This window comes from Trichosurus vulpecula, chromosome 3, assembly GCF_011100635.1.
Source record: "Trichosurus vulpecula isolate mTriVul1 chromosome 3, mTriVul1.pri, whole genome shotgun sequence".
In the NCBI taxonomy this organism is placed as follows: domain Eukaryota; kingdom Metazoa; phylum Chordata; class Mammalia; order Diprotodontia; family Phalangeridae; genus Trichosurus; species Trichosurus vulpecula.
In genome coordinates, this window is record NC_050575.1 from 131,247,031 (window position 1) to 131,261,894 (window position 14,864).

The window sequence follows — 14,864 nt, forward strand, 5'->3', positions numbered from 1 at the left end:
AGGTGCTATTATTATCCCCATTTTAATATGAGGAAACTGAGACTGAGAGAGGCCAAGGGACTCTCCCAGAGTCACACAGCCAGCAAATCTCTGAGTCAGAACTTGAATTCAGGTCTTCCTGATTCCCAGAGCCATGCTCTATCCCTTACATCAGCTAGCCACCTCATAATTTATTAATCCTATGGGGGATGTTTCTGGATCGTTATTTATATAGAACAGATATATTAGTATAGCTACACTGTAAGATACTCTCAAATATGGGTGGGCCCATGAATGTTGATCTTTTTTTAAAAGAAAAAAAATCAAAGGTGCATATTTTAAAATAATGCTGGATCATATTACCGATTTCTATGCAGGCTTTGAAACTGTGGTGTTATCTACAACTCTTCCTCTTCATGACCCATCGTATCCAGTCAGTTGCCAAGGCCTGCCAGTTTCTTCTCTTGCATAGGTCCCTGTCTTTCCACCCCAACTGCCACTGCCCTGGACAGGCCCTCCTTTGCCAGCCTGTTTCCTTAGCCTCCTAATGGACACTCACATGTCTATTCCCTCTTCCTCCAGTTTATGTGCTCTTAGACATCTTACTCACATGTGAGTCCTCCTCTTTTAAGAGCCACTCAGAGGCTCCCTACTGCTTGCTGAGTACAGTTGGGTCAGGCATCCAGGGAACTGCAGTCTGTCACAGTCTTGCCTTTTTATCAGATTATTCCTCACTGTGCTCCAACTAGACTGATCTACCCTCTGACCTCTCCAGATGCCACTGAAGTGTGCTCCCCAGGCCCAGAATGGCTTCCCTTTCTGTAAAATGGGAATAATACTGTGTACCATTTATCCCACAGGGTTGTTGCCAGAGTCAAGTGAGATAATGCATCTCAGAAAGCCATGTATAAGCCATAAGTTTCTGCATGTCAGCTATCATTACGAACATGACTAATAGGAGTAAGCGGTAAGCTTTGGTTAGAAAAACAGCCATCAGATTTAGATGGTAAAGAGCATTGGGTTTAGAGTCTGAGGATCTGGGTTCAAAGCATGGCTCCATTACTTGCTCCCTACCCCATGCTGGGCCATCAGTCGATCTAAAGGTGATTTATTAAGCACCTGTACCTTGGGCCAGGTGCAGCGCTAAGCACCAGAGATACAAAGACAAACCCTACCCTCGAGGAATTCACATCCGAACAGGAGACAGGGTCTACACATGGAAGAGAGAGGGAAGGGTATAGCCCCTTTTGAGGGATGGAGGGGTGGGAGGTGAGATGGGGACAGGGCAGAACACACAAACTAGAAAGGACTCCTGAAAAAGGTGGGGGTTGAGTTGAGTTTTGATGAACATCAAGAATCCTAAGAAGTGCAGGTGAAGGAGGAGAGCCTTCCAAACATACAAAGACACAGCGATGAGAGTTAGAGCACTGTACTTGTGAGAGGCAAGCAGACCAGTGTGGCTGGACCTCAGAGTATGTGGCGGAGAACAATGTGTAAAAAGAATTCTACCAGGTCGTGAAGAACTTTGAGAGCCAAACCAGAGGAGTTTATAGGTGATCTTAGAGGTAACAGAGAACCACTGGAGTTGTTTAAGAAGGGGTGAGGTGAGAGGGAGGACATGGGCAGATCTGTGCTTTCAGAAAATCATTTCAGCATCAGTTTGGAGGATGTGTTGGAATGGGGAGAGGCTTAAGGCAGGAAGTCCAATCAGAAGGCTATTGCATTTGTCCAGGTAAGAAGTGAGGTGGGCTGTGTGGGAGGAGGAGAGAAGTCACTTCCGCTCCCCGGGGGTGTGCTTTCTAGTCTTTAAAATGAGAAGATTATACCAGGCATCTCTAAGGTCTGTTCTGAATCCTACAAGCCCCTGGGCATCAATTTCTTCATTTGTAAAAGTAGAGATCTTTGATTTCTCAATTCCAGGCAAAAGCCAGAAACTTACATTCTGTAAACCTGTTTCTCTTTGTACCACCCCACCCCTGCTATGCCCCAGATAAGTATTCCCTGGTTAATAATTTTGAGGCTTCTAATCCTTTTGTGTAGACTCTGGAGACGGGGGCGTGGTCCCCAATGTCAGTGGGAGAGTTGTGTCAGCTCGCCCTCTCCTGGTCAAATACGGTGCCAGCAGGGAAGTTTGGGAAGAGACTGCTGCCAGCACAATCCCTAGGCAGTTTTCAGCCCAGGAAAATTGTGCAATTTAGAAGAAACCCAGGGAGAGCAAGAATGGACCCAGCAGTGACTATTAGGGTTCTCTCGGTGCCTGGGGGTCTGCTACAAAGGTGGAATGACATATTTCCTGCAGCCTTTTCTTCTGTGTTTAGTTACGTTTCCATTAAAAGAGACAGCACTACATAGGGAGAAGGGCCAAGGCTGGGATTTGGGAGCAGTCAGTTCAAGTCAAAGGACCTTGGGCAAATCACTGAACTTCTCTGGTCCTTTGCTTCCTCCCCTGGAAAATAAATCTGGTATCTATGTTACCTGAGCCTCTGGGTGATGAGGAAGCCCTTCAGCCACAAAGTGCTGGGGCAATATGTGAAGTCCTCTGTTGCTCCAGTATGGAGGCTGATGAGGCCCTTCCTGCCTCCAACATTATGGTCTGACATTCTGCAGGCTCAGGTCCCTCTAAACAGCTCTACCTGTGTTCTAACTTTGTTATTCTTACTTCATATAATTCCTACAGACGGAGAATTTAATGGGTATTTTAAAATTCCAAACAAAATTGGTCTCACATTCATAAGTGTCCTGCTCTTTAAGTTTCTTTTTGGAGTTCCTCATTAAATTTCTGTTGTTAGAAGTTGGGTTTGTAGAGGATAACAACAATTTCCACAGGATTCAGAGGTTTAGGAAGCACTTTGACCATGACAGCCCTATGTGATAGGGCAAAGATGACTATCCTCAGTTCAATCACTTTGTCAGTCAACATTCATTAAGTACCTACTATGTGCCAGGCACTAGGCTAAGCACTGGAGACACAAAACAGTTCCTGCTCTTGGAGGAGCTCACAGTCTAATGGGGGAAACAACATGCAAACGGCTGTGTATAAATCAGCTATGTACAAGATAAATTAGGGTACTGCTCAGCAGAAGGGCAAGACTCTAGAATTAAGAGGCATCGGGAAAGACTTCCTGAAGAACATAAGATTATAGCTGGGACTTGAAAGGAGGCAGGGAGGGCATTCCAGATACAAGGGACAGTGAGAGACAATGCCCAGAGTCAGGGAGGCGGAGTGTCTTGTTCAATGAATCTTAAGGAGGACAGTGACACTGGTATCTCAGGGTATGTATGGGGTGGGGGGTGAGGGGCATAATGTTATGAAAAGACAGCAAAGGCAAGGGGCAGCCAGGTAATGAAGGGTTTTGAGTGTCAAATGGGATTTACATTTTATCCTGGAGGTGATAATAGAGCTGCTGGAGTTGGGAGTGGATAGGTGGGGGTGTCTCAGAGAGAGAAAATGACTTATTCACCTAAGGTCACACAGCTAGTAATTGGCAGAGTTAGACACAAGCCTAAGTCCAGGGCAGGCAGATTCTTCAGAGAGAACATGAAAGCCCTGGGGTCTAAAGGATGTCTGTGTATCAAAACCAGGTCTGATAGGGTGGAAGGAGCTATGACTTAAAGTCATAAAACCCAGGTATGAATCTTGGCTTTGATGCCAGCAGTGTGACCTTGGGTAAATCACTTAATATGCAGGAGCTTCCATTTCCTCTGTAAAACAGGAATGAGAATACTTGCAGCTCAGCCCAGGGACCTTTCTGATTCAGCCATGGTGTTTTATTTTGTTTTTTAACCTTCAAGACATCCTTAATGGTGTTCAATCACCATGCCCTGTAAAGTCAGTTTAACAAATATATATTAAGTACTTATTGTGTGCAAAGCACTCTGCTTGACGCTGGGAAGATATAAAGTCCAGATAAGACATGGTCCCTGACCTCATGAAGCTAACAGTCTGGCCAGAGACATTGGGGAGGGAGGCTTTTGGAAATCGGGGAAGGCTTCATGGAGGAGGTGATATTTCATTTGGGGTTTAAAGCCAGCTTTGAATTCATTGGATGTAGAGGCTGTGAAAGGGAATTCCAGATAAAGGGAGTAATTTGAGCAAGACACAAAAATGGAAAATCACAGAGCTTGGTCATATGGCTGCCTTTGCCTTGGTTAACCCACCTTACCTAGGCTGCTACAGTGCATGTTTCTAGGCTTTCTATCTTTTCCTCTTTTAATCCTACAGATTTATCTCCCTCATATAGAGAGCATGATATAGTGGAAGAAGCACCAGATTTTAAGTTAGTGGATTTAGATTAATTCCTGCTTATACTACCTGTGTGGCCTTGGATAGGTCACAATCTTTCTGGGTCTCACTTTTCCTGTCTTTAAAATGGAGTTAGACTAGATGACCTCTACACTCTCGACTTTAAACCTATGAACTTACTACCCTGATCTAGTCATGTCACCCTTCTTTCCCTGGCATTGATATGCTGAGTCTAGAGCCGATACCTGTAATCATATGGGGAACTCCCAGATGAGGAAACACCCTCCAAAAATGTAGGTTGACACCTTTCTCTGCAACACAGTCTTGGAGATCTGCCTAGAGCACTGAGAGGCAGTCCCTTGTCAAGAGTCACATAACCTGTAGAAGTGCATGAAGAAACATGTGAACCTGGGCCTTGCGGGTTTCAAGGGCAACTCCTATCCATTATATCACAGTGCCTCTCCTTTAGATTACCACTAAAGACTACTAGGGGCATATGCAGTGTTTGCTAGGCACACAAAAATGAGACAACAGCCTAATTATCTTTGAAATACTAAAAGTATTAGAGGAAAGCTTTTAGCACATTGGGTAGATCTTCCATGGAGGATTGCTAGGGGGATAAATGTGAAGAAGAATGGTACGGGATGAGAAGGCATGGGTGGTTTGAGAACCATATCATTGATCCACCAAAATCGCAAAGTCGGTTGTAAACTCTGCTGGGGGGGGGGGGGGGTGGGGGGCGGCGGCGGAGGGCAGAGGGCAGAGTCTGAGGGAAGTGGAAAAAGTGCTGCTCTTAGCTCTGAGAGACCTGGGTTGCAAGTTCTGATTCAGACAATTAGCCAGCTTTGTGATTGTACCTCTGAACCTCAGTTTCCTGACGTATAAAATTAAGCTAACACCACTCATAGCGCCTACCTCTCCAAGAGTGTTGTGAACAAATGGGATAAAGTGCTTTGTATAAATTGCTCCATAAATGTCAACTAATACCAGTAGCGTTGCTATTATCTTTGTCTTCTCGGTACCAAGAAGTGTGCTTGATGTATGGTAGAAATAATGTGAAATTAACAAATGTTTGAATTGAATTCTGAGGATGACTACTGAGAACAGTGACCTAAACACCTGTGTGGGGAGGGGTTAATTAACAGGCCTAGCCACCTCCTAGAGGCCATCAAGCAAGCAGGGAAACAGCCGGCTCTGGAGACTGGGAGCAACAGGGCATAGGAAGTTAATGAACAGTTCTTCTATATAACGAGTAATTTTTCTAGAAGAGAAGATTCTATCATTTTCCCCAAAAGGAGAAATTCAATTCAGTAAGCAATTATCAGTAAGTAAAGTGCTGTGCTCAGTAATAAGGATACAAAATAGAGGACATGGTTTTTTCCCTCAAGGAGCTTATAATCTAATTGATGTGGGTGGGAGGAATCAGTACCTCCCTAATTTGGATTGATTTGGGCCCTCTTCAGAGCCTGTGAAGTTCAGCTCCCTTGAGCTCCCTGGAGGAGAAGAGATCCCAGGATTGGTAACTGTACCAATGCTAATGAGTTTGCGAAAGATGAAATGGAAGACCAGGATCCAAAGCCCAATACCTGGTCAACAGCCCTGGCCTGTAAAGGCCAGTCCTCAATGAGGCCCGGGTTTGGGTCAGCCTTGGAGAATGGGCTTCCCTGCTACTTGATGGTGCTGATAAGAGCTTCTGGGTGGCCTCTTTGTTGTTCACACCATTATTGGTCTCCATCCGTGACACCAGTTGCCCTCACAGGCTATGATTACAGCTATGACTGCCATGTTTACTTCCTTTCTTGCTGCCCAGGTTCTGAGTAACTCTCATCTCAATGGAGCCTTTTTTTAGGGTGCCATTTGGCATGCCCTGAACTTCCCTTATAAGGCCATGTTGAAACATGCTCAGAGTCATAGCAGTAATCTTTCAGCGATTTGTCAGCTTCAAGCAAGATGTCAGTCACAGGTGACAGACATAATTGTACTTAACTTTGTGCGTGGATGTTATCAATCTGTGACAGATACTTTGGGAAATGGGGCATTTTGATTGCAGAAGATGTGTCATATACATTTAGTCTTCCTCTCAGGGAGACCAGGATTCAGTCACAACTTTTGCATGTCGATGTCAGGTTTTGAGAACATAGATCCATGCTGACCTCAGAAATCGTTCAGTCACGCGGATCACAGCGCTGTCATTTAAAAGGTTAATGGCTCTTCTGAGAGGGATGAAAGCATGTGCAGGAGGGATCTTTGCATTCAGCATGTGCTTCCTGAGCATGTACCTTACCATATACATTTCCAAGAGATCGAGGTTGTATCATGCACTGCAAGAGACCTCCCTGACCCCAACTCTTTTCTAGGGGTTCTGTTTCAGTGATGGGAGTTGAAACTTTTAGCTTGTTTGTTTTAGACTTGTCTCATTTTACTGACTAAAATTTGCTGCCTTGCATCTAATTTATGTATTGCATAGTTCCCAAGGATGAGAATTAGTTTTGTCTTCATAGGACAGTGACATTAGTCTGCCCTGCACAAGCCCAGAAACGTTTGTAACCTTTCTAAAGTTCCAGGGTCTCATGACCACTGACCCAGGCTCACCCAAGAGAAAAGGGAAGGACTGGGTTGTTATTAAGGATGCAGCAGCTGCTGACTTAGTTACACAAAGTTGTCATTGCCCACCCCTTGGATGGTCACCATATCTTAAGACATCAAACAGTTCAAACATTCCCATGCACATGTATGCGTGCACACGCACACACACTCACTCACTCACTCTGCTTAGCTGCACTCCCCACCACAAAAGTTTCACTGAGCTCTGTCTGAGCTTCTCATACACACAGCTCCACGGACTCAGTGGGCAAGCTTGAATAGCAGCTTGACTGGTTCTGGCTCTCTCCTACCTGTATCTGCTGAATAGCCTCAGAATGGGAGAAAGGTTGGTGCCCATTAGGGATATTGGCAACAGCTGCTGCTTTCCTAACCCTCCAACTCCCCTATCCCCCTGAGTGTGATAATAGTAAGGTCTATTAATATGAGGGAATCATGTGTGAGAAGGAGCCTGAGGCAGCCTAGGCATGGGTTGTTTCTGTTCTGGATTAATAGGCCTGTGGGCCAAGCCCTGTTTAACAACGCTGAGGTAAGGTCTTTTGGGGGAAGTCCAGAAAATTCTGAAGTAGTGATATTTTAAGATTAGATTCTATGGTTTATTTCAGGGCTTGTAATTCCTGAATAGTGGTTACCCATGTCCTCTCTTGGTGCAAAATAAAACTTCTGAGGGGGAAATGGCCAAAAAAGGATAGAATCTGAATTGGAAGGGGTATCTTGTCCAACCTGTGCCTAGACAGGGATCCCCTGTATAAGTCCTGACCTGATAAGTGATTGGCATGCTCTTGCTCAACAACTTTTAGCATTCCTTCTTGTTGCCCGCAGTTCCCAAGACAGCCCATTTCACATGTTATTTGGGAATAATCTTCCTTCCAGTGAGCCTAAGTTGGTCTCTCTGCAACTGACACTGATAGCTCCTAGTTTTGCCCTTTGGGGGGGAGCAGCCCCCTTTCCTCATGACAGCCCTTGAGACACTTGAAGATAGCTGTCATTGCTCCCCTTTCCTCCTCAGCTAAACATTCCCAGGCCCTTCCAGGGATCCTTATCTAGAAAAAGCTTTATCTCACTTTGCCCGTTGCTGCTTTCTGGTTCATTTTCATTCAGTAATCATTTAGTAGGTTCCTGTCCTGTGCAGAGAACACTGGACTGGATACTGAAGGTGATAGAAAATTTGAGTGAGGTTTGGCCCCTTCCCTCATGGAACTTAGAGTCTAGTAGCAGGGAGAAGATAGGCAGTCAGAAAATATTTATTAAGCACTTAGGGTGTACAGAGCCTTGTGCCAGGCAATAAGACAAAGAAAATTACAGTCTAGTAAAAGGATGTGTCACATGCGTGAATAATTATAGAATAAAATGGAGGGGAAATTTAAAAAGTTGTGAAGTTTCCTTATGAGTTGCTCAAATATGGGAAGAGAGTTTGGCTTTGCTGGCAGGTAAGCCAGGTGGTACTGTTTTTCCAGGTTTAGTTAAAAGGGTCACTTGTATCTTAAGATTTGGCAAGGGTTTTGGAAACTCTTATACTCCATAGAGCATAGCCAGACAGGAATTCTGTGAATGGTTTTCCTTTGAACCATTTAACTTCCTCTTTTTCTTCACAGTAAAACTTTAGGCATTTTGTTTTTAACTCCTCAAAAGGAGCTACATAATTTCACACTTTTCCTTTTTCATAGAATCCCAGCATTGGACGAGACCTGGGGGCTCATTAGTCTAATCCCTCCCTGAATCATAAATCTCCCAGCAAAGGGTCACACAGCCTTAAACTGAAGGGAACTTTTGCTACCTCTTGAAGCAGCCCATTCCTCTTCAGAGCAGCTTTGTTGTTGTTGTTTTTGTTTAATACAATTGGGGCACCCCTTCTGGGTTCACTCTCTCAGTGCACGCTGGACTTAGTAGATTAGGCTCTCAGAGGGGGGAACCCTGTCGGTTTGGATTTCTAGTGTCGTTGCTCATAAGCCCCAGTATGGTTGCCATGCTCCTCTCCCCCAATATCAAGCAATCAGAACTGTTAGTTTCTAGTATAGAAAATGCTATTTACTGAGAAGTTATAGCAGGAACAGTAGTTACAAAACCTTCTGCCCCAACCTGGGACACACCCTCCGCTTGCACTCTCAAAGTATCTAGGGAGAACGGTCTTAACTTGAATTAAATGGGAGTGAAGTCCTTGTGTAGGGAACACATGTGGCCCAGGGGTACCTCCCAATTCCTGACCCCCGAAGTCCTTTTCTCCCATCATGGAGTCCTCATGAGGTTCCCCTTAGCTTTAGCACTCATTGGGTTCAGTTAATCATTGTTTGTCTAGAGTCTGTGGCTGGCATTTTTCTTTGGCATAAAGGGTCATGGACCCTAAAACTATCGTTGTCCTTAGGGCATTGTCTTCCTACCTCCATCTGTAGGTGTTTCTTCTGTCACTGGCCACCATTGCCCTAGTAGACTCTGCTACCAACTCTGGTTGCTTATAGGACATCTGTGATGGCTCTGGTGGACCTCCCAAACTCAACTGTTGCTTGGGCACTCCCTTTTCAGAATACCCATTCACCTAAGATCTGGAAAAAAATACAGAAGGAACAGAGGGACCATTGACTAGTGGAAAAGAGTGAACAGCTTCATCCAACTAGCGGTTCAAAGTAATCTTCATCATTCAAAAACTACCTGGAGAGAAAGCAAATCCACTGCCCTGATCACTTGTATACACTTTCAGCCTTTCATAAGCCACCAGTCTTTGTACTCTGAAGACAGTGAAAAGATTCCTTTTTTGTCACCATCACCCCCTTAGTCACTCATGGCCTCAATGAAAGGGACTAGAACCAGGTAGGAATAACCAGGCATGTTTTGTATTACCTACCAGGAGAGAGAAATCCAAGCATGTGCTAAGGACTAGGCCCTAATTGGCCAGTACCCCTAAACCCCACATTGCATAAAATAATATATTATTGAAATAATCATAACAATAGCTGACATTTGTGTAGAACTTTTAAGGTTTGCAGAGCCCCTTGGTTTTCTATAGATTCAGGCAAAATATGCCACTGTTCCATTTCCAACCTATTGTTACTAGTTTTGCCTTCTAGAGCTAAGCACAATAAATCTAATCCTTCCTTCCACATGACAGTATTACTTAACCATGGCAGTCAAGCTCTCACTACATTTTTCTTTTGCAGACCCAATATTTTCAGTTCCTTCAGCACTTCCCATCCTGGTCAGGCTCCATTGGATACACTCCAACTTCTCAATGTTCTCCCTAAAATGTGATACCTAGAACTGAACATAATATTCCAGATGCGGTCTGACTAGAGCAGAGGACAGATAGACTATCATCTCCCTAGTGCCTGTGGACGGTAACTATAGTAACTGTGATGGTGTTGGTGTAGGTGTGGTCTGCAATGCAGATTGCTACCTGCTCTCCTATATATAGGCTTAGACCACTTGGGAGCGCTGAGAGGCAAGTGAATTGCCCAGGATCACACAGCTACTATGGGTCAGAGATAGGACTTGAATCCAGATACTCATATTTCAGAGATTTCTCTCCTCTATGCCATGCTGCTTCTCGCCTCTGTACATTATGCCTCTTGACACAACTCAGGGTGACATGAGATTTTTTTAGTGTTACATTCTAATGCTGGCTTATAGGCAGTAAAATCCCCAGTTAAAAAAATAATGGAGATTGCTTATCCTGGAAACAATCTAGGTGGCTTGAAAAGTATAGAATTTTGCATCTTCCTTCCCTCCCACTCCCCAGTTGCTTTAGAGGGCCACTTGAATAAGTAGCTTTAGTAACAGGATCAGCCAAGTGCCTGGGGCCGAGGCCATGAAGAACCTTGGGAGGAAGATGCTAGAGTCCTACTTCAGGGTCATAAGGAAAGAGAAGCCCTTGAGTGAGATATAAACAAATTAACAAATGCATTTTTAGAGCTTGGGTACCCTAATTCTACATTGCCACCATTTGGGATTAAATGATTATTTAAAGTATAAGTGATTGTTGGATTGAATAACCCACTTTTAAATTCTCTAACTAAAATTTTAAATTTGTGTTGTGTATAGTATACAGATTGATACCTGCAATTTTAGAAAACAAATAAATTTCATAGATTGAAGGGACCTGAAGGGACCTCAGTCTAAGAGTTCTTAACATGGGGAAGGGTCTTTGAGCTTAATTTTTTCTTTGATAACTATAGTTCTGTATAATTGATTTTCTTTGAAATCTTGGGCATTTTATTTTATGCACTTAAAAGTGTTATTCTGAGGAGTCCAAAGGCTTCAACAGACTGTCAAGGGGGTCTATAACCCAAAAGAAGTTAAACTCTGAGCTATTCCAATAAGTACTTGAGGGGGAAGCTCCTCTACTCTATCCCTAAACAAGTACTCATCTAGTCTCTGCTTGAAGATATATGGTGATGAGGAATCTACTGCGTCCTGAAGTAGTCCATTCCAATTCTAGATCTCTGCAATTGTTAGCAACCCTGGCCTCCTTGGCTGTTCCTTGCATTTGACGTTGCATCTTCCAACTCCGGGCATTTTCACTGGCTGACCCCATGTCTGGAATGCTTTCCCTTCTCTGCTCCCTGGCTTCCTTGGCCAGCTAAAATCCCACTCAACACAGGGAGCCTTTAATTATCCCCCTTAATTTGAGCACCTTCTCTTTGTTGATTATCTCTAAGTCATCCTGTATATGGCTTATTTGTACGGAGACGTTTGCCTATGGTTTCCCCCATTAGATTATGAGCTTCTTATATTAACTGACTGATTAGCATAATTTTGAAATCTGTCTCTGTACTGTAATATGGTATGATTCTCCAACCCCTTCTCTCCCCCAGCTACCTTCTTTTAATTGGAAAGATGATAGCTTTAGATAAGGACTCTCCATACTCAAGAACTTTCAGTAGTTCACGTTGTCTTATTGGATAGAGGTAGGATATGGAGTCCATATGCCTCATTTGATGTTTGAAAATTGTGCCCTCCATGAGTTGTGGCCCTTTATTGTAACAAGCACAATTTGACTTACCACAGAATCAGTGCCTATGTGACATACCTTGATGAATCTAGAGTGTTACCACTGTATATTTTCCCCTTTCCTCTACCTGCTGTTGGGGGTGGAATTTTGGGTGGCATTAAAAATATGTGTACTTTTGAAGGGTCATATTTAACAATATCCCTTATTCTGCCTCCCACTAAACACAGAATGTTGTACCTTTTGTCCACTCTGCTGGCCTTTTACCTGAATCTGCTATTGGATGAGATCCAAACTCAACATTCTAGCTTTCAAAGGTCCCAGAGATCTGACTTCACTTTACCTGCCTAGCCATATGTTCAGCCAGGCCAGTATCCACACTGTACTCCAAACCCACCATGTATGTCCTTGTTCACTGAATTACATTTAACAGGCATTTATTCAGTTTCTACTCTGTGCCAGATGCCAGGGATTCAAAGACAAAAATAATTATTGTAATGAGATTTATAAGATCTGGGTTTGGATCCCATCTCTCTGTCAGTAGGAGCTGTCTGACCATGGGGAAATCACTTCTCTTTGTGCCTCAGTTTCGCCTTCTGAAGGGGAAGGAAACAAGCATTTTATTCAGTGCCCTGTGCTAAGTACTTTACAAATATTAATTCCTTTGATTTTTGTAACAACCTTGGGGAAGGTACTATTACTGTCACCATTTCACGGTTGAGAAAACTGAGTCAAAAGTTAAGTGACTTGCCCAGGATCACACAGCTAATATGTGTCTGAGCCTGGATTTGAACTCAGATCTTCCTTATTAAACATTTAGAATTCTATCCATTGTGCCATCTGTCTGCCTCTGAATGAGAAAATAATCCTTACATTGTCTTTTGTATAAACCTCCTGAAGGAAAATTGTATTAAAAAACTTTTAAGAGTATTATAGAAATGTGTTGTAGCAGTTAGGCTGTCCTACCTCACTATCCCATTTTTCATTAAACCTCCTTTCCCCAATCCATTCCCCTCTGTATTATATAGTATATGACATAAATAATAATATATAACATCTTAAAATGTAAAAAAATACCTTACAGCAAGCCATCCTTCAAATCCCCTCCCCCTTTTTAAAATAAATAATTGTAAAGCTCCTTTCATGTGTAGGGTCCTATTCTAGGCACAATAGGGGGATACAAAGATAAATTAGTTTCATTCCCACTTTCAGAGAACCAATAATACTTATTTGCCCATGAAAAGAACTTTGAGAAAAGTACTTCAAAGATCCAGGATTTCATCTATTTGGGTCTTCCCACCTCCATGCAAATTACAGCCCATTCATACCTTAATAGGTGGTCTTTGTGAGTTGCCGTGGCCAAAAATGTTCCGATGGCCAGCTTTCTGATGATGAGGCTTTCTGCGCTAGGCTGAGAGGAACATTTCATCACTGGGCCTATCTTTGAAGTCGTTCCAGCTAGGACTTTTACTCCATTGGCAGAGCCTCTGAGAGGCTAGCATTCCCCACCATATCCAAAGAGGCATGTGAGAAGGTCAGTGGGAGGTAACAACCACAAAACATAATATAAATGTGTGTTGCCCAGCCTATGGATCAGTGGTTGTGCCCAGCCATCTTGTCATGGCTGTGGAACTTTGACCCACACAGATGTTACCTCCAGTTTCTTGAACAGTCCTATGGGCCATGAGATAGATAGATAGCATCCACTGTAATGTCAAAAGGGAGCTGTGGGCCGTGTAGGCTTAGTGTTATCCAGAGACTATTTTGAGTGACTAGTTAACGGAGCTGCACTAACCGTATGGTTTACATCACGCTCCTTTATTCAAGAAGTGCAAACTTTGGCCATGAGCCAGTAAACTTGAGTTCTAGACAATGATTGAGAAAAAATGTGGAAACCATACGTGAGAAATTCCCAAACTGATGAAACACACCAAATGGCTCAGAAGTAGGAGATTAAGTAAGGTTACAAGTGGTTTGATTTATTTTGGTGATTAAGAGAATGGTGTGAAAGAGATGTGCAGAATAAAGTTGCTTAAATATCTACCCAGCATTTTCCTACGTGACTATTTTTGTAGCCCTTTCGAAAATCTAGTCCTGGCATTAGAATTATGCTGAAGGTGAAATTTCATTAAAGTGGAGTTTGGTATTGTTAGATAGGAATGATGAGTTTAGGCTGATTGATATTAATTTTTAATAAGCTTTCTCTAAGTCAGGGATTCTGTTTAATGGAGAATTGACTGTTATTCAATACAACTTCTGCCTTTCAATCGGAAGATCCCCTTGCTCTAACAGATGTCCAGTTTTGAATGAGGTATTTGCTGCTTTCAGTCTAATGTCTTTGCAGTTTTGGTGACTCTGGTGTTTGTGCATCTTATTGGTAATTGTAGGTTTCGTAATGTGGGGAGTACGGATTGTGTTATGTGAGAACCAAGGCTATAGATGTTAAATTCTCATTAAGTGTGGGGTGTGTGTGTGTGTGTGTGATCTCCGTGCTGTTAGACTGGGAGGAAGGGAGGTATAATGGACTAGGCTTGGAGTTGGAAGTTCGATTTAGCTCTTTCTATGGAAAATGGGGAGGATTTTCTTTGTCCTCTTCACATTCCAGAGCTGGTTGAGAAGGAAACACTTTGTAAGCCTTTAAGTGCTGTCCGATTGGGAGCTGCTGTTATCTTCCAGTTTTGAATTCAATGTACCAACACTGTTAGCATTATGAAAAATTTACTCCATGTTGGGGGGGATGGAGAAGAATCTGTTTCTCTTTGCTTTGGTCCTTTGAATTTAATAATTTTAAAAGGATATTTTATATCTTATCAAAGCAGAACATGATGGACCATTTGGTGGTTATATTATGGATTATTAGGAAATAGCTTTTCTGCAGCCCCCAGGGTAAATCTAGTTGTAAAGAAAAGTAAAAATTGAGGGCTGTTTGATGAAAACCTTCCAAACCTCCCTTCTGGAACTTAGCAACACCTCTCCTCAGGCTGTCCTATTTCTGGGCTGATTTTCAGTAATTAATCTTGATATTTACTGCAGTTGTAGGCACATAATAATGCTGAATGCTGCCTTTGAATTTATTCAGGAAGGGGTTTGGCACACAGGTTG

General features: G+C 43.1%; 1 protein-coding gene across 1 annotated transcript in view; it reads left to right on the forward strand.

Moving 5' to 3' along the window:
* Positions 1-14,864, forward strand: part of MVB12B (multivesicular body subunit 12B) — a 311,400-nt gene that overhangs the window by 149,584 nt on the left and 146,952 nt on the right. The gene's annotated exons all lie outside the window — the stretch shown is intronic.